Source organism: Protopterus annectens, chromosome 14.part0 (assembly GCF_019279795.1).
Source record: "Protopterus annectens isolate FY-2018-M chromosome 14.part0, PAN1.0, whole genome shotgun sequence".
In the NCBI taxonomy this organism is placed as follows: Eukaryota; Metazoa; Chordata; order Ceratodontiformes; family Protopteridae; genus Protopterus; species Protopterus annectens.
Window position 1 is genome coordinate 834,880,143 of NC_056748.1, and position 22,960 is coordinate 834,903,102.

Genomic DNA, 22,960 nt, shown 5'->3' on the forward strand with positions numbered 1-22,960 from the left:
CTGGGACTTGTCTATATACATCTGTCCACCTCAAATGCATTTCTTATTATATACACCAGAACAATGTGTCCCAGTTTAAGAGCTCTGATACACGCACACTCAAAGTAAATTTAAATCTCACACATCCAAACACTTCTGGGAAAGCCTGACACAGATTTCCAGGTGTGTCCTTTCCCCAAAATAATAAGGCAATGCTGCCACCAATCAGAGTATCTTCATGCCCTTCTAAAGGAGTGTCCAATTATGAAAATGAAATATCAAAATAAATGATAGCTATGATCAGAGCAGCCAAGTCTTCAAGGGGACCTGGGGAGTATCAAACAGGTATAAGCACTCTAATCTCAAAAGAAAAACACTGATTTCCAGCTGCAATGTAAAGTTATGAAAAACATTTAATAATAAGTAAAATGATTACAATAATGTAAATGAATAGCTTTCAATAAGCACCGGATTTTAATCACAAGAAATGTAAAATGAACCTGTAGGATAGGAGTCCATGTCCATTATTCTAGAAAAACTCTTAGTAACTAAGCTTTCCTAATCTAACTAAAGAATACTGTGTCTCATCTAATCTAACACATAGCAGCAAGGCCAAGGCGGGCTTACAGTTTTTTGGTGAGCTCTTTCATGGGTGTCCACTGACTGCATGGCACTGTAACTGAGTGTACTTCACAAACTGGTCAGCACTTGACTAACTGCAGTCTCAACTGTCTTATTTTAAAAATAACAGTCATTTGAAAAAGTTATTTTTCTGTCAATCAGCTGTTTAAATAATCACTTAGCAGCCAGGAACATACTAATGATATCACTCACCATCCAGTTGATTCTCCACAGTACTTTAGAATGTCTTTCTCAAACATGCACAATTAGAAATGTATCAAAACACTGACAGATTCTCTAAATGTTCTGTATAAACAAGGAAATACTTAACATTTTAAAACTTATTAACATTTTTACAAGTAGACATGCTGGTGTACTACGCAAGTTAATCCAGAATATACACAAATCTCCTGCCAGACATGCTAACACAGATGACAGCGTTTTTGCTTTCTTCACACCAACATAAAATCATCCTACAAAACTTTAAAAGCAATAAAACACATTCCCAGCCATTTGAAAGCAATGCAAAGGTTTATAGCAATGGTAGCTAGCTGTTGCCATCTTGCAGCTCCTCATAATTTAATGTGACCTATCAACCACTTCATTTACTCTCACTCATTTTAGGAAGCTGTTTAAACTCTTATGTAATCTGAAGCTGCCTTAGACCTCTCCATCTGTGGTGAAAGGTGAGAGAAGTTTGTCTTTAACAGATTTCAATTTGGTGCAGAATTTAATAATTGCATGAAGCTCAAGAAAGACATGGTACTCACTGAAAAATGAGAAGTCCACAGACAATACTAAATTGCCTGAGCAAAAGATAAGGTCTCCTGTGCACTCATGTAATGGAGAGTTTACATAAGAATGCATTTTAATATATGTTGTTTTATTAAATATTTTTGTGTATTTTATTTGCATTCATTTAATTTATGTAAGATGTGGCTTAATTGTTTGTTGAGGAAGTAATTAGTCACATTATTTAATGTGAGGTAGAAATGGGTGGATGAATGCCTGATGAAGCAGTTGAAAATACCGTGAAAGTGCTTACGCATGTGTATTTATTATTTTAATAAAGTATTTCATTCTGGATTACTGCCTTTCATTTTACCTCACTTCATACTTTTTCCTTGGATTATTTATGACTTTGAACAAGGCATTCATCCAGTTTTACTGTTTTTTTCTCATGGTTATAATACTAGATTATATGGCTGTCCTCTTGTTTTGCCATACCAATAAAAAAGGATCAGGCAATTATGACTAATCATAGTGGATGGCTTCAAGGTTTTTGGCCCTCTTAGAATAAATTGCATTATGAGCAGTAAGGAGGTACTCATAACCAATCAAGTGTGTTCAGGGACCAGCTGCTTAACTTTGGACCTGCAGAATCTGAATGAGCATGGGGTCCAATAGTCCAAGAGTGCTGAGGTCAACAATTAATTAAGTTGCTTTTTTGGCTACAGGGCCTGATAAATGCAGCTATATCAGGTTGGGCAGATCAGACTGGCAAACTTATATTTACAGGCATAGCTATTAGATGAAATATATATATTCTGCAAAGTCTGTGATTTGTCACTGAAGAATAAATGAAATTGTGATTGGTGCTTATTTCTGAAAGTTTGGAGACAGAATTAATTACAATTGAACACTTTTTTCCTCACTAGAACAGCCATAAACCATTATTGTAAAGGAGGGTAGCTCATCACTACTGGGTTCTGAAAGTAGAAATTATCATTGATTTGCACCATGACTAATATAAATATGTTAAAATTTAATTAAGGTGTGGTGTTGAACAGTTTCTGTTTGATTTCTGTTGTATTTGTTAAGGGATTATCTGCTCTTACACCTTTTACTAGAAGTACATTCTTGTTACTGTATTTATTATTGATTAAATAATAACTATGCAATTTTAGTCAGAAGACTACATTTTGGTGTAAGTTGTTACTTTTTTGCATGCTGGAATCTTCCCCCACTAATTTTCATCATGCCCCTAAGTCTGGCATAAGCATTATTAAATGTGGACTATCTTCTTTTTTTCTTTTGGGTGCGGGTATTTCTCTGCACTTATGTGTAACTTCGAAGCTTTCCCAGAAGCCCAGTTTCTAGATGGCATCTGTGTAATGACATTGACAGAAGTAATTTTATGGCTTCAGGTCTTTATCAGATTTTCTTTATATGGTGTTGCTCAGTGCTCTTGCATAAAGCCTTTAATGTAGTGTTTTAGCTTTGTTTTGTCATGCTGAGGAATTGTCACAATGGTTAAAGTGTTTGCCTCTCATCCACAAGGTACAAGGTCTGATCCTCATGGAAAGAGCTTCATTGATTAAAGAGATATCTTATAACCTTTAGTTAGCATAATGATTAAGGTGTTTACCTTGCATACCCAAGGTCCAAGGTTTGATTATCACATGGGGTAATTGGCTAGGCTTAAAATGGCTCACAAGGCCAGTTAGCCTAGTACTAATCTAGGTATCTGTGCTCAGTAGCAGAGCTGTTTAGCTGGCTGTGACTTATACAACCATCTAGACATACAAAGCTGATATAAGTATACTTTTTTGCACTTGTTCTGTTTCTGTGATAGTTAAAACTGTAGTTTCTTATAGGTTTCTTATAGGTTCATACTAGACTAACTGCCTTTGTAAGCTATTTTGAGTCTAGCCAATTACCCCAAGCGAGAATCAAACCCTGCACCTTGTGTCTGTAATTTATTTATTTGTTTCATTGAATATTAATTGAATATTGGTGGTGGTCTCTCTCTCTCTCTCTCTGTCTCTCTTTCTCTGCAGTTTGTTTCTCAGGGCTAGTTCAGCACTTGAGCTACAAGCCAGCCGGTTTCATAGTGGGGGTTGTTTTACTTTCTGTGAAGCTTTATGTTTATCTGATAGCCTTGGAAGTGGGGGTCTATCCTTTGTTTTATACTACTGGTATAGTTAACTTTCTGTGTATTTGTGCTCACTAGCAGAGCTGTTTAGTTGGCTGTGACTTCTACAACCATCTGGACATACAAAGCTGATATAAGTATACTTTTTTGCCCTTGTTCTGTTTTAGTAATAGTTAACAAAAGTGTACTGCATTTATTTATTTGTTTCATTAAATATTAATTGAATATTAGTGGTGGTCTCTCTCTCTCTCTCTCTCTCTCTGCAGTTTATTTTTCCCACCCTGCCACCCAAGTGTAGTTGTATTCCTAAACTAGGTGGCTTTGGAATTGCCCACCCCTGCTGTAAATTTGTCCTTGGACACTCCTCCTAGACCCATCACATTTGCTCAGTCAACTGAGTACAGTGAGATCATTTCTGAAGGACTACCCCTTGGTTCTTTAATTTCGGACACTCCTACCAGTCCCATCTCATCAGCTCTGACTACTGTGTACAAAGAGAGCATTTGGGAACGCCAACCCCCTTAGTCTCTTAATCTTGAATTATCTTCTGTTTCCTCCCTCTCCACTTAAAAAATGCACTTTATTCAGCTGCTCTTACTATAAATGTGTTCTGCCTACTTTATTACCTTATTTTGCTTTCATGTGTGCTCTTAAGTGTTCAAGTGCTCTTATTCTGCAATTATTACTGCTTGTTCATAGCCTGATTAAATTTATCTGGTATTCTAAGCATCTTAGTTTGTGTTTTAGAACTTGTGCTTCAGACCAGTTACTTCACATTTAAGAAGATTTTGTGGTCTGCACTCTTGTGGATAAACCCTTATCAAAACCCTCTCTCCATAAATCTGCCAAGTATTTATAACACCATATCTGGACAATTCCCATCAGTTTTTCCTGCTAGCCTGGTCGACATGGGCATACTGAGACAGTGTAGCAACTGCCTCATGTTCACCGACAGCCCTCCTAGCACATAATTCTTCTACTTTCAAGAAATGCATCTACATCAGTAACTTGGAATCCATGCTGTCTCACGCCACAGTCAGTCATCTTGACAAAGAGGAGATTGCCAGCACAAATACCACACCACCCGCATCACATAGCCAAGCACAACACACACACCCACCTATGAAGAGGTCCTCAATAAAAAATTACCTAAACAACAGAGACCACCAAAACACACTCACAAACATTCTACAGACAATGGCACATCAGCGCAGGGTCCGATGTTGCCTTGTAGGCAAGACACAGATCACCTCTGAGCACTCTATATGATACCAAGTAGAGTGATAGTGATTTGAGCCTGTCTGCATAGGACAGGTGTTGGAGGCCAATGATTGTCTTTCTGACGTATGTCTGTGGCCTTTCCAGTTGGTGTAGGTGTTTGGAGAGGTACATAGCAAATGGGGCATTATACTCAATTGGCCTAATGAGGGAGGAGTACAGAGAGGTAATAACTTCATTTTTTTCTGGATTCAATCCATTTACTTATGAGATGAACCAAATAAAGGGCTTTACTGACCACTGCCGCTATATGATGGTCAAATGTGAGATTGTTGTCAACCTGAGTACCCAGGTGTTTCACCACAAGTTGTGTGCTTAGGGGGTTGCTGTTGATGTGGTAATCAGTAGGGGCCATGTTTTTGCTGAAAGGTATGATAATACATATTTCTGCGTTTAACTTAAGGCCATGACTTTGGCACCAGTCATTTGTTGCTGTGAGACCCTCTTGCCATATGTTAACATCATTTGGGGAGCCAGTGACAGCACCCAACTTACACTCATCTGCAAGCTTGGTCAGCCACAGGCCCTTTGTCTTTGCCTGGACCTCTGAGAAGTAGATGCCAAACAGGAGGGGTCCCAGGACAGATCCCTGGGCAACACCACTAGTAACAGGTCTGTTGTCGGAGATGGAGGCACCTGTTTTGACCTTGTGGGTCCTATCAGTTTGTCAGTTGGCAGCCCACCTGATGAGATGGGGATTTATGCCAAGTTATGTTAGCTTTTTGATGATGCCCAAGTGTGGGATTGTGTCAAAGGCCTTGACCAAGTCAAGGTCAGCTGTATGTACTGACTTTCCTTCATCCAGGGGCCTTGGTAACAAAGAAGTCAACCAGGTTCAACAGGCAAGATCTGCCCCTGATGAATCTGAATTGGGTGGGATTAAATACTTGGAGATTGCCTATGTCCATGTTTATGAGATCCATAATAATATGCTCCATGGCTTTACAGATTAGACTTGTCAAGCTAATGGGGCGATAGTTTCCTGGGTCAGTAGTGGCACCATCTTTGTACAAGGGGATGACAATGGAAGTTCTCCACTCTGATGGAATGAAGCCTGTACTTAGGCTGTGGTTGAATAGGGTGCTCAATGGTGAAACTAGTTCTTGCTGGAGATATTGCAAAATACAGCCTGGGATACTATCAGGTCTCATGGAAGCTATGTTCTTTGCTTTGGATAGGGCCTTTAACACTTGATCTATGGAGCTGTGAGGTGCGGGACAAGTATTGGGGATGTTGAATGAGCCTTGGGAGGGATAGGGGGTGAAGTTCGGGCTGAACTTATCAGCTAGCAGGCTTGCTAAGTCAACAGGATCAGTGTAAGTGGTACCATTAAGTTCTAATTTGGAACAAAACTGGGCTTTGCCATGGAGGTTCCTGACAAAACTGAAGAAGGCTTTGTGGTTTACCTTTGTTTCAGGGGCTAGTTTCAATTCATATTTGGCTTTCGAGGTTTTCACTAGTGATCTAATTTGCTTGTTGAGGCTGAGGAGGGAGTTTTTCCAATTTGTTCCTTTTTACCCTTGGACAACAGTTTCTTCCCCTTGTTGTAAAGCCTGTTGATAGAGGATGTCCACCAGACAGGTTTGTGTTTCCTTGAGGAGCAGGATTTAGTTCTTTTGGGTATGGATGAGTTCATGCAGTTGTACAGGTGCTTGTATACTGCATTGGCATACTGTTCAGCATAGTTGTCTGCATCCTCTGAGGGGGCAGTGGTATGAAGCTACTGATACCCCCCTTAAGAGGTTGTATTCAGCTTCTGAGAAGTTTTTTAGACTGGTTAAGGCTGTGGGGGGGGGGGATTAGGTGGGATAGAGGCTTCAAATGAGACAGACCGATGATCTGATCTCACCAGTGAAGAGCACACTATGGGAGTGGTGCAGCTGGGGGGCGATTAGGTGGGATAAAGGCTTCAAATGAAACAGACCGATGATCTTATCTCACCAGGGAAGAACATACTATGGGAGTGGTACAGCAGTCACCAATGTTGGTGAGAACCAAGTCCAGAATGTTACATCCCCTTGTGGGGGGTAAGACGACCTGGCCTAGTGCATTAGGAATGATGAAGTCAAGAAATCGTTGGCTGAGTGCATTAATGCAGGAATAGTTCACCCAGTCTATGGTGGGGTAGTTGAATTCTCCAATGATCAGAGTGTTAGGAGGGTACCTTGATGCAGTCAAGTAGGTCCAGGTAGAAAGAGGTGGTGTCCTGAGTCATGGAGGGGGGTCTATAGCTGGCTATAATGTGGATGGGTGTCTTGCCAACTGTCAGTTGCACCTGGAGTAATTCCAGTGCATCATGCTGGCAAATAAGTCTGAAGGTGTGCCTGTCCTTAATGAAGATAGAGACTCCACCACCCTTAGTCTTTCCGACCTCATTTTGGGGTCGTGGAATGAGGTATAGCTTGATAAGGCAGGGTGCTCTCTGCAGCCCTGAACCAAGTTTCCATGACCGCACAGACATTGGCATCTTCCAGGGTGAGGAGAGCCTCCAGTGAGTGCATTTTCAGGTTAAGGCTCCTAGCGTTAAGCAACATGAACTTCAATTTGCTTTTTGACAGATCTTTTATGTTGGAAGATTTGTCTTTGGGGCATAGCCTAAAAAAGGCACAATGGGGAGGTAAAAGCCTTGGCCACAATCCAGAATCTCAGGATGACAGGTGGAGGTCATCTCTGGCAAAGCATTGAGGCATGTCAACCATGTCATCCCAGGCAGACAGATACTGGATTTCCTTGGAAAGACACCAGAAACTAAGCCAATTGTTGAAGTCAATTATTTTTTGTTGGTATTGTGGTATCATTCTTGGTCAAGGTAAGATGCTGCTTAAGGCTAGCGTCATATCTGCCTGGGGCACATACTCTGAGAGCTCAATCATGTCTGTCTTTATATAGTCCAGGGAGGTACGTCTCAAGTCATTCATACCAACATGGATAATGACAGAGTCATACATGTACCTGGTGTGAAGTGACTTAAGTGGGTGTGTGATGTGGCAGATTCTGGTACCTGACAGACAACTGACCATAACCTTTTCCTTGTTACGCTTGGTGAGGGGACATCAGTGTGTCCCACAACTGAGTCACCAATGACTAGTATGTTTGGTTTATTGTTATGCCTTATGGGCTGCTTTGGTTTATTGTTATGCCTTATGTGCTGTGTTTGTGAGACACTGGTATATTGTCTGATGCAGCATATCCTTAAGTTTAACTCCCTGCACATTACCTGCTCGAAAGCCCTAAATCTAATATGTGACATCAACAAAACCTGCTTGAGGGACAAGTTTGTCTCCCAGAGGCTTCTACATCTCTGGAATAAACTTCCCTCACATATCAAACAGAGTACCTCACTGACCCTCAAATTTGTACCAGGGGTTTCATCTGTGCCCCTCACTGACAAGGGTGACAGGTGCTGACAGAGGTTTCTTTTTTGGAGATAAACTCTTGGCTAGGCTTGTAAGGGCCCCAAGGCCATTAGCCTAGTAACTTCCTATGATCCTATATAAATGGAGCAAATCTTCATTTCTAGAATAGGAGTTTAGCATGAGAAACTGTGATATACAGACATGTATGTAATTTTGCTACTTTATTTCAAATATAATTTGGTGATTTTGGAGATAGGTTACATAGAGACACTTTCAGGAATGAGAATGATATGTTTATTATGGTAATTTTTGGCAAATAAATTATGAATGGCATTAATATGTGCTGGCTGACTGTTAGAACTGTTATTGCTCATGGCAATTAACCTTTGTGAGTGCTGGTTGTAGAATTTCATGTGCAGCTTGAATGTGTGTGTGTTTCAGATATAACACCCAGTCAGACATACCCCCCTTTTTCCAGCCCTATCAGCAGTTATCAGCTCCTCTTCTTATTCACTGTGTCTGCCAGATCCACATTAGCTTCCTAGCCTCCGCAGGGTTCAACCCAATCCATATCTGTGGTCTGTGAGGAGATAAAGGACACTGTTAGCAGGGAGTGTGCCCTAACCCTACATCCCACAGAAGCCTTACGAACACTGCGATGGCTGCCTTCAGGATGTGCATGCAAGAAAGCGTCTATAGATGGGTAACCTCCTGACCAAGAGGTATATTGCTGGCAGCATGATGCTCACCAAGCTCTCTACTGCAGTGAGCCTAGGCAGCCTCTCTCCCCCAGGATGGGTGAGCTGATACTGGCTACTTACTGCCATGCCCCCCCTCTCCTGCCTGGTCCCTCCAGCACATGTGCTGCTAGTCAAAAATAGGCCATTTGGGGCACAGCTAGGACTTTATCCCTCTGTGCTATGGGACTGGGGCAATAAGACATACTTTAGGTTCTTAGCAGAAATATGATGTAGCAGTTTGACCAGAATACATCAGCATGTTTGCTAACTCATGTAGCTTTAATGCTCTGTTTGTATTTCACATTTGGCAATAATGTCTCAGGCTTCAAAAATCTAACAGAGGAATTGCCCTAAAGGCACTCTTCACCCCCTAGCTCTTGTCCTTTGCTTAGAGTCTGTATCTTCTTCACTTAGAAAAAAAACATACCTCTCAACTGTCCCTGATTTTCCAGAATGTCCCTGATTTTTACCTCATTTTTTTTGCCCTGTACTTCATTACATTTTTGAGTTTCTGGTAAATCACTACGGACTACAGTCAGTCAGTAATGCCAGGCATTAAGGTTTCAGTCTTCTTTTTCTTTAAAAAAAAATGGGTACTGATGAAAAACCTGTTGTTTTAACTATTTAAGTTGACTTGCTGTAATATTTAAATATTGTCCCTGATCTTGGGTCTTTCTACCACCATTATGTTTGGCTTTGTTCATAATTCTTAAGCAAAGAAGTTGGTAAATATGGAATGAGTGTCTTTAGCTAAGCATTTGGATTTGTATTTTGTTTAAAATATCTCCGTATAATATTTGTTTGTGAGCTGAATCCAACCAGAACTTATTGAAATACTTGCTAATTACCAACAACAGTTATAGTGAAGCTAAACCAGGCAGGTAAATGACAAAGTATCACACCCGAAGAGTAGATACAGGTCTATAATTTCTGAAGCACAATATTGAAAACATCAATTGTATTGAACACATCTTTGAAAAGTTAATCACTGTGAAGTCTGCACTTGTCATTTTGAATACTGAAGAGAAAAATAGACAATGTAATCTTGTTTATATTATGGATTTACTGAGTGATGAAAAAGCCAATGTGAGACAGAAAGGAAGTGGCTCAGAAAAGTGAAGGCTATACGTTTTTAATCTTAAGTACAGAAATGGAAAAGTATCACTGTTTGAAATTAGCACTCACGAGAGACTCATTTGTGGCTTTTTTGAGACCAGACTCACTCTTGTCTTAATCTCTTTTTAATAAATATACATGCATGAAAAATGTCTAATTTGTGTGGTATGAAAAGAAAATATATGTGGCAAGTAGTGAGGTCCCAGTAAGGCAAAACTAAACTTTGAAATATAAATAAGGTAGATTAGTGTTTTAAGAAGCTAGCTAGACATTTAAATATATCAGTGTGTGGGAAGGAGCATTCAACCATTACCTTTTATTTCCTGGCAACTATCAACATACTGTCTGCTATTTAAGGTTCATGGACAGACAGACATACATCAATTACCAGGAAATAAAAATCCTTTTTAAATAAAGAAAACAGAAGTTTCTAGTTAGTAGCACATAACTGATAATTTCTATACTTGTGCAAAAATCAGTTCTGGATGTATAAAGGTGATATATTACTTCTTTGTATATATGATTATGTGACCCCCAGGGAAGTAATATAAGATTGCAGTTCATTAACCAGAACAAAGGATGCCTCTCAGTTTCCATTTGTATGTGTTGCTCTAGACATGTATTGTACATTTATAACTCACTTACCACATGTACTAATTCCTGGCAACCTTTTAACTACATGGAAGTACATGCCCTGCAATGCATTTTCACTTCTGTATGTGCAAAGAGTAAGAAGTACTTGCAGATGATCCAAACAGGCACATCTGCGAGCTTCAAAGGAATTTGTAAAAATAAGGATACGATACTACTGACCAATAATGAAAGAAGAAATTAGGGCAGTATTGGTAATGTTGTGTCTTTCGGCTTATCCCGGTTAGGGGTCGCCACAGCGGAACTCCAGTCTGCTAATGTTTGGTAGTGGATTTTTATGTGCCAAGTTACCAGCCCTGACACACAACCTTCAACGAAGGCACGCCCATTCATGCATGCCTCCACACAGAAGACGCTCTAGCTGAGAATTGAATGGGACAACGTTGTGCTGTGAGGCAACAACGCTACCGCAGCACCACTACCGTGGGTAGTATTGGTAATAAAGAAGAAATTAGGGCCAGACTGGTAATGAGTAAACTTGTGTTTAGCTTTATACCATAAAGACAAAGAAATTAGAGTTTTAGTAGTATAGTCTTCTTTGCCAAAATGGACATCCATGCAACTACCACAGATTTGATACCCCTTTGAAAACTGACACATTTATTAGAGACCAGAACACTTCCATTGACAGTGAACTATCCATTGACCACCATGTAGCTACTGTTGTTAGGAAAGCCTTCTATCTAGCCAGATTGATTACCAGAGGTACATCTTTTAACTCAAGGGAAGTTAGAAGTGTCTATTCCTCCCTTTCAGACTGATAAAAGAATATAAAACTATTTTCAGTATGTACATAATGGCTCCATTTTAAACACTGCAGTGTTTCCTAGCAAAGAAAATCAAGGGGATGTCTTCCATGAGCTACAAAGATAACCATGAAGTTCTTTCTCTAATCTCTGTTTTTTTTATAAACTTTTGACAGGGACCTTTACCTTGCTAGAAAGCCTTAAAGGGTCCAGTCCTAAGTGATCTGTTACACATTCACAAAATGAACAGCTTCTTAAAAACACTCATTGAAAGGAAATAAACATCCACCACATCATAAACAGGACATGCTAGTTAGATAGCTATCTTTGTCAAGGAATCCCTATTCTATGGTACAGACATCTTTTAAATATATAGACCTTCTTCAAAAACAAAAGGGATGAATAGACAGGAAACCATTAATTCACTCCTGGTGTGGGCACCCAAACCCTCTCTGAAAGGGGGAAGAAATTAGAAAATAGTATTTTAGGGGAATGATGCAATGGGAACATGAGCCTAAGCAATAAATTATCTATATGATCAACAGCCTAGTATGAATCTATGAACATGTAGTCAATCCATTCCTCTAATACTGTCTGCAGTACATTTGGTCATGTGGATCAAGTGGTAAAAACTTTTTATCACCAGCTTCTGCCCTCTTATCAGATCCTGACGCTAATCTTAGCAGCAACCTCTTATGTGTTTAGCTTGAACAGGATAGACAGATGTATTTACAAACCTCATGATGCAAACACATACAGCACTGTATGTGAGGCTGCATTATTGCTACACAAGCTACTGCAATCCTGTGGCCCTGGCCAGGGAATGCTTGATCAAGTCCCTTATTTCTGCATAGCTGGTATTTAAGGGTTTACTCAAAAAAAAGTTGTTAAATATAAAGAAGATACCATCCCACAAATATATGAGTTTTACAACAGCCTCATACAGCCATCTGTGGACTTTATGACTTTCCAGCTATGCCAAGTATTTTATACCGTTTAGCACAACACTTCACAATGCACAAATTAAATGACAATACATGCCATTTTCAAGATGGTGATGTAAATACATGCACATTTGTGACCTTCAGCCTCAAACACTGGGTTTCTAGAGCTGTCAGTCATAGAAGTCTACCTAGAAGAGGACCAGAAAGCTACCATGTAGTAATGTTCTACATCTTTGTCATGGGTAGCAGTCAACATACCACTGTTTGGGAATTTAGATATAACCCAGTCATATACTGCAAATTCACCACTCATGTCATCTGCCCCCCCTACAAGCTGCCCCTGCTTCAGTCCTTCTCATTCTACTACCACTTAACTTAATATCTCTTGCATAAACCACAAGGGTCAATATCAGTCAATCTTTCTTCTCATCCACTATATTCCTTCAGTTATGTACAAACACTCCACCCCATAGCTTATCTAAGTAAATGCTTGCCCCTCTTTCTATTCACTAATTTCTCCAGCTCAGTCTTTGCATTTTTTTCCTTATTATGAATGTCTAAACCACTATAAGTTGCCAGTTTATGCTTTTGCTGTGTAGATTGAATTTGTTGCTGTAAGCACACATTCTTTTTTGATTTGAGGAAGTCTGCAAGATGAAAGAACTTACTGAATAGACGTTCTTTGAAAGACAATGACTAAAAGTGACTTTTTCTGAAAATTTTTAAAGCTTCTACTGGTTTGAGAACTTGTTTTAAAGGGATCAAAATATTTTCATGTAGATTTTCTAGTGAGAAGCAAGGGTTCATTTTCAATAGAAACCCAGCACCGTTCTTGAGCTAATCCATTTGTTTTTTGCTTTATTATAATTTAGAACAAGTATTATAAACTTACCATGTGTTTAGCTTTTAAATGTTTACTATTTTTCAGTGTTCTAATCACTATTGTACAAACCAATATGTACTTTGTCACTCATGTATGTTTTCTTAACATTTAATTTGTATTCTGCTCAGCCACTCTGATGTATTCACTTCTTCTGTGCCAGAAATTGTTTGGTTGTGATCAGTGCACTATCCTGGTAAACAAATGTAAATAAAATAGTTGATGCCTCACAGGAAACACAAGTGCATAGTCTAGTTACAATGTACTACAATGATTTAGGATGCATGTACTGGTGTTGTTGTATGCCACTATTGCTACATACACTGCAGTGTATATACATTGAGGTGTAGTGAATCACTCCTTATATTTATGTACCCTAGTTAATTATGGTCTAAGTGTTGTGCATATCTGGACAGGATCAAGATGCATTAATACCTGGGACCACACAGTTGCACAATCACTTAACATCAGAGACACAAGAATTCCTGTGAGATGTTCAAGCAAACATGCGTGTAATGTGGTTATAACTAACCTCTCCCAAGACAATGTCAAAAGTAAAAGTTATCCCACAGAAGGAACCTCTAAAGAACTGTAGCTCAACTTTGACTACCTTCAATAAGTTTTGACAATCCTTGTTTAAGAAAGTTTCTTGAAGACTTTTTTTATTTTGTGCCAGTAACCAGTTTGATGTCTGTTGGTATGTGCCTTGTGGGGAAATAAACACACTGCATAAAAGCTCATGGCATGGTTAACATGTACAGTCTCATGTGTCTCCTGTGTTAAACCAGTTTTGTTAAGTGGGTTAGTCAACTGGCCCAAATATAGTTCATAACTAGAGAAAAACATCAGGTAACATACAACAGTGATCAGCAATTGTACATAAAAAGCATGTTATAAGAGGATCAGTTAAACAACTGTTTAGAAAGTAAAGGCAAAGCTTTGTCAGACAGCATAATTATATACATGTATTTACCAGACAGTGAGATAGCTTTACACTATGCTCAATGTTGATTCATGAATTCATGTAGCTGTTAGCATTTCAGGGCAGTCTACTGGGTAAACAGCTAGTGGCCGACAAGGGGTTGCATCAGCATGCTAAACAATCAAGATACACTATAAACTGCATTATAAGACAATGTATCATATGGAACATGTTTTCTAATGCTCTTACTATTTAATATTTTTTGCAAAAAGCAATTAAAAAAAAAAAATATATATATATATATATATATATATATATATGTATATATATATATATATATATATATATATATATATATATATATATATATATATATATATATATATATATATATATATATATATATATACGGACTCACTTTATAATCCCAAAATTCTGAAATACCAAATTTCAGAATATCGAGATCATAAAGCTGAAACACCACAATACCGACTGCCCATAATCGCAAAATTCAAAATCCCGACACTTACATACACACACTCACATATACACAACTGCCTCCCACACACAAACAAAACTAACCTACTTAAATATTCTAACTCCAAGACTGCACAATCACACACACAAAGGCAATTCACACCCACACATTTCACAGCCCCATGCACACACACATCACAACCAAAACACACACTAACATACACTACAGCACATAATCTACACACTCATACAAATTTACCTGCACTTACATCCATTCATACAGCGCAACACCAGAAGCTCCGAACCCGACACTTACATACACACACACTCACATACACACAACTGCCTCCCACACACAAACAAAACTAACCTACTTCAATATTCTAACTCCGAGACCGCACAATCACACACACAAAGGCAATTCACACCCACACATTTCACAGCCCCATGCACACACACATCACAACCAAAACACACACTAACATACACTACAGCACATAATCTACACACTCATACAAATTTACCTGCACTTACATCCATTCATACAGCGCAACACCTGAAGCTCCGAACCCGACACTTACATACACACACACTCACATACACACAACTGCCTCCCACACACAAACAAAACTAACCTACTTAAATATTCTAACTCCGAGACCGCACAATCACACACACAAAGGCAATTCACACCCACACATTTCACAGCCCCATGCACACACACATCACAACCAAAACACACACTAACATACACTACAGCACATAATCTACACACTCATACAAATTTACCTGCACTTACATCCATTCATACACCGCAACACCAGAAGCTCCGAACTTCGGTATTTTGAATTTCGCGCTTCTGGTGTTTCGCGATTCTGGGCATTCGGTATTCTAATCTCGGTATTCTGAAATTCGGTATTTCAGAATATCGAGATTATGAAGTGAACCCATATATACACACATACACACACACACATCTCATTAAATGGTATGAAATAGGTTGGATCCAAAAGTACTCCTCAGAATTTGATAGACAAATTAACCCTAATCATTTTTATACAAGATGTAAAATCCTCATATCATTCACTTCTGCACTCTTACCAAATCCTGAGGATAAGCTTAGCACTAACCACTTCTAGTTTTTTCTGTCCCAACTAGTTGATGTCAGGAAAAGATGAGATAAGATCTCAAACTCCTATTAGTCTAGATTCTAATACAGTAATTAGTTCTTCCCTAATGTGGTCAGTCAGACTGATACATACATTGAGGATGTGAGGGATTTATAGTAGACTCATGTCAGATCCCAATCAAGTGAAGATGCAGGTCCAGCTGACCCAGGCTTCTATTCTGGCAAATCAGATAAGATTAAAGCATGTACAATCCCGATCCATTTAGGGAAGCCAAAAAGAAATGAGGAAGTACATTGTGAGGAAAAATTTGTAAACAATGTTTAGTATAGAGGCGTTAGGCAGTATCATAGTTTCTATTCTCTTGGTGGATGTATCCAAAGCAGGTTAGCAGACAATGATTATAACTTCTGTGGGGCATCATGTTTTGAAAATTGGTGATTAGCTACTTAAATGCTTAAAACTGTTGTAGCTAGTTAGGTGATATCAAAGCTGCATTAAGTAGCCTCCTCATGGACTTCTGTCTTCATAGTATGATGATTGCTTTGGCCGGACTGAATAATCTTGGTAAGAACAAATCTGAAAGCTATTTAATTTGATATTCTGAACTTATCTAAAGAAAAGACTTTAACTTTGTGCTTATTGGAAACACGCCCTCTCCTGCTGCTGCTTGGAGCTATAAGGAGCATTCTGTTCATCTCAGCAGTTGGATGAGAGGGTCTAGTAATAGGAAGGAGCTCAAACAAACCATTATGGGAAATCATAGAAGGAAAAAACACAGTGTTTGGTCGAGTGAGAAAGAGAGAGACAGAAAGAGATATCACCTAATTTACTAGGAAAATAAACTGTTGAGCAGTGAAATAACTAAGAATGTTACATTGTTTGGACCAAAAGTCAAGCCCTAAATATAACTCTTCGAATTAACCAAATATGACACTAAAAGTCTTTTAACAAATGGTATAAGTATCATATTTCAAGATGGCTGCACACTAATAGTTTATCAGAATATCAGAATTGAGAGACAGTGAACTAATTTTTTGGGGTAAATTTCAGTAGCTGGCTATTAAGTGCACTGCCTGGATGCCAGCAAAAAGGAAATTCAGAGAATCTGAAAGAAAATCATCCACAAAAGGTGAGGAAAAACACTGACTGGGAAGAATTCTGCAGCTATTCTATTCAAAATGCCGTGCAAGCTCCAGCTTTGGTGCAAGACATGACTTCCAGTAACCTAGAGGAAAAAAAGTAAAATGTACTCAGAACTGATTAAAATAGATGAAACACTGATGGAGTATATCAACTCAAATAACAAAAGACTGGACAAAATGGAAGAAGCTTTAAACAAATATTCAGATAAGGTGATAAAATTGCAAAAATAAGAGGCTGAAATGAAGAAAAGGCAGGCTGTATATGAAACTGCAGTACGTGTAATTTAGACTATTTAGCTTCCTGTGAAATCTGTAGAGTATTTTATGTTGGTATGACTAATCATTGCTTAAGGGACCATATTAGAGAACACCTGTATTGTATAAGCAAGCAAGATAATAAGAATGCTTTATCTAAGCATATCAATCAAGTTGGTAATAATCACTACTTTAAATTTATGGTTCTGGAGATTTGTAAGATTGGTTTAAGAGGTGGTGACATTAGAACAGGTACTCAGTGTACAGAAATTAAATGGATGACCATTTTGCAGTCAACCAAAGGGAAAGGGATATTAAGCCTCTATTGAAGTCACGTGGCATAAAACATTAGCCTATAAAAGGGAAGTATGTTATGTATCTAATTTAGATCTGCTGAAGTACCTGGATTGAGTACAAAAGCGCTTATCTTGTTTTTATTTTATTAAAGTTTATTTTTATGTACCCTCTGCCTACTGGTTTTATTGTGCTCTTAGACTTTTACTTTTATATTGGTTCACTCTTTTATTTATTTTGTATATGAAACTAATAAAATTAGAGAACAGAGCACATAGTGAAAACCTGAGATTTCCTGCTGTACCAGTGAAGCTGGAAGGAACAGACTGTATTAATTTTATGAAAGCACAAATAAGCAAATGGACTGGTATTCTACAGCAGGAGATGTTAATTGAAAGGGCACATTGTGTGTATGTTTCAAATCTGGCCATGAGGAAGCAACCTAGACCTTTAATAGTAAAGATGCAATCCTACCAGCAGAAGGATCTGGTTCTGACAAAACTATGGCAGAAAGACAAAGTACTAAAAGTGGGAGACAGTAGAGTATTTGTGGAAAATTATTACTCACTGTACACCAAGCTGAAGAGAAGTAAATTTATACTACTTGTTCCATCACCACACTGGGCCAGTAATCAAGGAGCCTGAATCCTCACTACTGACACTGGAGGGGGATGTTCACTTGGAATACAAATGGATACACTCAGTATTTCCAGATGCAAACCTCTCTGCATCAAGCACAATTTCCCTTAAGAGCACACAGGGAACACACACAGCTCAGGGTCTGGATTTCTCTATATCTGTCTCTCCCCAGGTCCCCAATAAGGCTCCCCACTGGTACAGCTGTAGGGTTAGGTCCTCAGCTGAGTGTCCAAACCAAGCTCTCCAGCACCCTCTTTGTAAAAGCAGTGCATTATGGCCTTGCTCCAAGTAGCTGGCACACAAACACACACACACACACACACACACACACACACACACACACACACACACACACACACACACACACACACACACACACACACACACACACACACACACACACACACACAGACACACACACACACACACACACACACACACACACACACACACACACACACACACACACACACACACACACACACACACACACCTGGGAAAGGCTGGCACAAGTTACCTGCTCTACCAACTTTGCACAGATTATAAGGTGGATTCACTGCCACCAGTCAGTTACTATAAGGCTCTTAAAAGGGTATCCAGTTATGCTGAGTGAAGTTAATATTAATACAAATGGTAATGTTGACCAAACAGCAAAACATTCAGGAGTGGCCAGAGTTATCATCAAATAAATATGTACAAATACTCTCAAAACTTAAATATTTTCTAAAAAGAATCAGCACAGTGAAAAGTTTAAATATATTTAATAATAAATAATAAAAGAACATGAAAATACTAAATATCTATTTACAGTCGAGTTTCAGTCACAGGGAATATTAAAAATAATACCGATGGAAAGTTTTACACAGTTATAGGAAAACAGTACTTCTAATCTCACTATATTTACCTGGCTAATCTAAAAGAATTACTGTTCCCTAGTTAAGTTAGTTACTACCACAAGGCAAGATGATGTGAGTGAGGGTCTTTCTAGTCAGGTTTCCAAGAATAGATTGTCCAGTCTGACTGAGAGACTTCTCAATATAATATCTCAATATTATTTCAGAGTTGATTGCACAATGACATCACATCTGGTCATCTGACCCTGTTTCCCATGCTATCTCCAACACTAGAAGCTGACAGGATTTTAGCACCTATGTGTTACCATACACACAGATAGAGGTTTGCTCAGATCTCCTAGAAGTCATAAAACCATAAAAACATTTCACTCTTCCTACAGGAGCTACCAGCTATTCTCTAGTCCAGACACTGCATCTCTGGCTCCATTCAAAACTGTGGGATAACATCTTTGTGGCTTAACCCATAAAGTAATTTAATTTTAAGAATATTTTGCACAGTCAGGTGGATTAAAATTAACATCTTTACTTCCAGTATATGCTGTTACAATGTATACATTTAAGCAGTAACAATAATGCATGTACATCTCTTTTCCTTCTAGCAGGACACAATGTTGATATATTTTAACACAAGCAAACCTCAGAAATACATTTTTAGCACAAGCATCTGTACATATCAGTTTGATATACAAATGCCAAATAATTTTTACAAAATTCCAGCTAGATGTGCTGGCATATATTACAAATCCACTGCCCTATTTCTCCTGGCATGTCTGGCAGTACCTCCTATTGTCACACTACTAATCAGGGAATGTCAAGAAGCAGGCATGAGATTCAAACTGCTGTATCCAGCTATATTGAGAATATTCTTTCCTGGAGGGACAAAAATAATTTTTTGATGCAGGACATGTTGAGGAAAATAAAAGTTTGTCCAGCAAAAAGTATGAAACAGAAGTAGATTTTGCTGCTTGTTCCTTGTTCTTCTGGTAATATTTATTTTTTATTTATTTATTTATAGCAGTTGGTTTACCAGGATAGTCCATTGGGCCATAAAGGACCCGTTTTCAATGGAGTCCTGGGGAGAAAAGCTCCAAAAACAAAATGTACATTCAACATTTGACAGAGAAAATGTAGGTACAGAGAGTTATTAATACAATGTAGACAGGATACAAGTGAAAACTTATCAAATATACAGTAGCAGTCATAACAGTTAATACATTGAGAAGAAAAATACTAGTAATAGAACAAATGTTAAACATTAATACAGATTAGAGAACAAACATAGTAGCTACATAAAGTAGGATGAGATATTGGAGGATTATGAGTAGAGTTAGTTATGTAGGGTGGGAGCATGAGCATTCCCACTGTGATACTAGATGTAAGAAAAGAGACTTTTTGAAGGTAGAGTGGTTGGAGGTGGTGCGGATGAGTGGGGGTAGGGAGTTCCAGAGGCGAGCAAGGCTGAAGGACAGAAGGCTTTTGCCTGGGGGGTAAGTAGGTTTGTGCACTTCTAGTAGATTTTGATTATTTGACCTTAGAACTATGTTAGGTAGGTGCATTTTAAAGGCAGAGGAAAGGGAGGGACAGAGGGAGGGGTTTAGAATAAGCTTATGGGCTAGAGTTAGTTGAGTGTAAGTTAGTTGGTTGGGAAGTTCTAGTCATTTTAGTTTATGGAGGGATAAACAGTGGTGAGTGGAGGAGTTATGGCTGGTGGCGAATTTTGCAATTTTGTTATAGCAGGAGGTAAGCTGTTTTTTTAACAAGGACTGAAGATTAGTTAGTAGTGGGGCGCCATAGAGAAGGGAGGGGATAAGGAAGGAAGTAGAGAGAGTGATTTTAGTGGCAGATGTGAGGTAGGCATTCTGTCTATAAACCATGCCAAGTTTTTGATGCGTTTTTTTGATGTTTATTTGCAGGTGAGAATTAAATTTGAGTCGGTTGTCGATTTGGACCCCAAGCAGTTTGGTCTCTGACACTATTTCAAGAGGTGAGTTGTTTTGACTAGTAAGTAAGAATGTATTCAGGTCGGGAGGAGTGACTCTAGAAGGAGTAAATAACATTAGTTTGGTCTTGGTAGCATTGAGGGCTAGATGATTACTTAGCATCCATTGCTCTGTGGAAGAGAAGGCATCTTGAGTAAGTTTTTGTAGCGTAGTGATAGAAGAGGCAGAACAGAGGATAGTTGAATCATCTACATATTGGATGATGCTAGAGTATGGGATTGATTTGTGGAAGTCGTTAATAAAAATATTGAAGAGAAGAGGACCGGAGCCTTGTGGAACTCCTGTAGGGGTACTAAGGAAAGAGGAGGTGGCTTTTTTCCATTTTACAGCTTGGTTTCTGTTAGATAGATAACTAGAGAACCAGTTCAAAGAGGTGGAAGATAGGTAAAGTTTGAAGAGTTTAGTTAAGAGCAGGCTGTGTGAGATAGTATCGAAGGCTTTGGAGAGGTCAAGAAGTAAGGTGGAAACAATTTGTCCAGAGTCACAGGCTTTATTTACAATTTCAAGGAAGGAGAGGAGGGCAGTCATAGTGCTGTGGTTAGGTCTGAAACCGTGCTGTGTGGGAGTTATAAGATGGTTGTCTAGGAGGTGAGGAAGGAGTTGAAGATGGACACATTTTTCTAGGAGTTTTGAAATGGGGGACAGGATGGCTATGGGACGGAAATTAGTAATGTTATTATTGTTGCCACCTTTGTGTAGAGGTATAATAAAGGCTTGTTTCCAGATTTGGGGAACTGTACATTCTTGTAGGGAGCGGTTAATTAAGATGCTAATAGGGTAGGCAAGTGTTTCAGCTGCTATACTGAGAAAGTAAGAAGGGATATTGTCAGGAGCATTGGTACATGGTTTCAATTTCTGAAGTAGTTTCTTTATAGTAGATGTAGGTATGGGATTTAATGAGAAGAGGGTGCAGTCAGGAGGGGGGAAATTATGGGGTGGTGTAGATGAGGATAGAGTTTGTGTAGAAGAGGGGGTAGAGGAGTTAGTGGGTGGGGAGTAGGGTGTAGAAGTAGAGAGAGTGGGGGTGGGTGAGGGAGTATTGGATAGCAGGGAGGTGTTGGAGAATGAGGAGGTCAATTTGGAAATAGAGTCAATAAAGAAAGAATTAAATTGAGTGGCTAAATCAAGTACTGGAGCATTTGGGTCTGGAGAAGGAGTATCTGGTTTGCTAGGGTGGAGGAGAGTAGAGATCCCTTTCCAGAACTTTTGAGGGTTGTTTTTATTATGGTTTTGGAGTGTAGAGAAGTAGTTTTGACAATCAGAAGTAATGAGTTTTTTTACTTTATTTCGGAGCATTTTATATTCGTTAAGGAGTGGTGCTGTCTTATGTTTTTGGTAGCATGCCCAGACTTTGTCTCTCTGTCTCATGGTAGCAAGAGTACTTTTGGAGAGCCATGGGGCTGATTTTGTTTTTATTCTCTTTGTCCGTAAGGGAGCCTGGGAGTCTAGTAATTTTAAAAATGTTGAGTTAAAGTGTGAGACAGCATTGTCTAGGGGTAGTGTTTTTAAACAATTCCAGTTAATTGCTTGTAATGAGTTTGAAAAGGTTATTGGGTTGAAGTTTTTTTGGTCACGGATAGTAATGTAGTTGTGGGTTTGTTGGAGGATAGTGGGAAGCCGGTGGGTAAAGGTGGGTATGTGGTCACCAAGTGGGTCAGGAAGAGTGCCACTGTTGGTGAAATAGTGAGGATGGGAGACTATAATCCAATCCAATATACTCCCATTGGAGGAGTTTTTGGCAGGGTGAGTTACTGAAGTGATCAGTTGTGAGAAATTGTAGAGGTTGATGTTAATGGGATTTGTAGGAGTCTGGATAAGGGCCCAGTTAATATTTACATCTCCTAGGATTATGGTTTCATTACTAATGTTACTGGATAGCCAGGAAAGGATAAGTTCGAGTGTGGAGATATTATCACCTGGGGGGATATAAAGGGAAGCTATACATATGTGTTTATGCTTATTGATTTGTAGTAGGGTGAGGAGAAGTTCGGTGTTGTTAAAGTGTGGAATAGGTTTGTTGTAGGGAGTAACTACTAGGGAGGAAGTAAATAGGAGGGCTAC